Source organism: Physeter macrocephalus, chromosome 9, assembly GCF_002837175.3.
Source record: "Physeter macrocephalus isolate SW-GA chromosome 9, ASM283717v5, whole genome shotgun sequence".
NCBI lineage: Eukaryota > Metazoa > Chordata > Mammalia > Artiodactyla > Physeteridae > Physeter > Physeter macrocephalus.
The window spans coordinates 87,890,529-87,892,989 of record NC_041222.1 but is presented as its reverse complement, the minus strand read 5'-3'; positions in this window follow the sequence as shown (position 1 = coordinate 87,892,989).

Here is a 2,461-nt window from a genome sequence, read left to right as displayed (position 1 = left end):
GACAGTAACACAATCATAGTAGGGGACTTTAACACCCCACTTTCACCAACGGACATATCATCCAAAATGAAAATAAGTAAGGAAACACAAGCTTTAAATGATACATTGAACAAGATGGACTTAATTGATATTTCTAGGACATGTCATCCTAAAACAACAGAATACAATTTCTTCTCAAGTGCTCATGGAACATTCTCCAGGATAGATCATATCTTGGGTCACAGATCAAACCTTGGTAAATTAAAGAAAATTGAAATCATATCAAGTATCTTTTCCAACCACAGCACTATGAGACTAGATCAATTACAGGAAAAAAGTTGTAAAAAACGCAAACACGTGGAGGCTAAACAATATGTTACTAAATAACCAAGAGATCACTGAAGAAATCAAAGAGGAAATCAAAAAATACCTAGGAACAAATGACAATGAAAACACGATGACCCAAAGTCTATGGGATGCAGCAAAAGCAGTTCTAGGAGGGAAGTTTATGGCAATACAATCCTACCTCAAGAAACAAGAAAACTCTCAAATAAAAAACCTAACCTTACACCTAAGGCAATTAGAGAAAGAAGAACAAAAAAAACCCCTGAAGTTAGCAGAAGGAAAGAAATCATGAAGAGCAAATCAGAAATAAATGAAAAATAAATGAAGGAAATGATCGCATAGATAAGTATAACTGAAAGCTGGTTCTTTGAGAAGATAAACGAAATTGATAAACCATTAGCCAGACTCATCAAGAAAAAAAGGGAGAAGACTCAAATCAACAAAATTAGAAGTGAAAAAGGAGAAGTAACAATTGACACTGAAGAAATACAAAGGATCATAAGAGATTACTACAAGCAACTATATGCCAATAAAATGGGCAACCTGAAAGAAATAGACAAATTCTTAGAAAAGCACAACCTTACAAGACTGAACCAGGAAGAAATAGAAAATATAAGCAGCCCAATCACAAGCACTGAAATTGAAACTGTGATTAAAAATTTCCAACAAACAAAAGCCCAGGACTGGATGGCTTCACAGGCGAACTCTATCAAACATTTAGAGAATACCTAACACCTATCTTTCTCAACCTCTTCCAAAATATAGCAGAGGGAGGAACACTCCCAAACTCATTCTATGAGGCCACCATCACCCTGATAGCAAAACCAGACAACAATGTTACAAAAAATGAAAAATACAGATCAATATCACTGATGAACATAGATGCAAAAATCTTCAACAAATTACTAGCAAACAGAATCAAATAGCACATTAAAAGGATCATACACCATGATCAAGTGGGGTTTATCCCAGGAATGCAAGGATTCTTCAATATATGCAAATCAATCAATGTGATACACCATATTAACAAATTGAAGCAAAAAAAATATGATCATCTCAATAGATGCAGAAAAAGCTTTCAACAAAATTCAATACCCGTTTATGATAAAAACTCTCCAGAAAGTAAGCACAGAGGGAACTTACCTCAACATAATAAAGGCCATATATGACAAACCCACAGCCAACAAAGTTCTCAATGGTGAAAAACAGAAACAATTTCCTCTACGATCAGGAACAAGACAAGTTGTCCACTCTCACCACTATTATTCAACATAGTTTTGGAAGTTTTAGCCACAGCAATCACAGAATAAAAAAGAAATAAAAGGAATCCAAATCAGAAAAGATGAAGTAAAGCTGTCACTGTTTGCAAACGAGATGATACTCTAAATAGAGAATCCTAAAGATGCTACCAGAATCTAAGACCTGTTGCAGAAAAGACCTATGCAGAAAACTATAAGACACTAATGAAAGAAATTAAAGATGATACAAACAGATGGAGAGATATTTCATGTTCTTAGATTGGAAGGATCAACATTGTGAAAATGACTATACTACCCAAAGCAATCTACAGATTCAATGCAATCCCTATCAAACTACCAATGGCATTTTTCACAGAAGTAGAGCAAAAAATTTCACAATTTGCATGGAAACCCAAAAGACTCTGAATAGCCAAAGCAATCTTGAGAAAGAAAAATGGAGTTGGAGCAATCAGGCTCCTGGACAGATTCAGACTGTACTAAAAAGCTACAATAATCAAGACAGTATGGTACTGGCACAAAAACAGAAATATAAACGAGATGATACTCTAAATAGAGAATCCTAAAGATGCTACCAGAATCTACTAGAGCTAATCAATGAATTTGGTAAAGTAGCAGGATACAAAATTAATGCACAGAAATCTCTTGCATTCCTATACACTAATGATGAAAAATCTGAAAGTGAAATTAAGAAAACACTCCCATTTACCATTGCAACAAAAAGAATAAAATACCTAGGAATAAACCTACCTAAGGAGACTAAGACCTGTTGCAGAAAAGACCTATGCAGAAAACTATAAGACACTAATGAAAGAAATTAAAGATGATACAAACAGATGGAGAGATATTTCATGTTCTTAGATTGGAAGGATCAACATTGT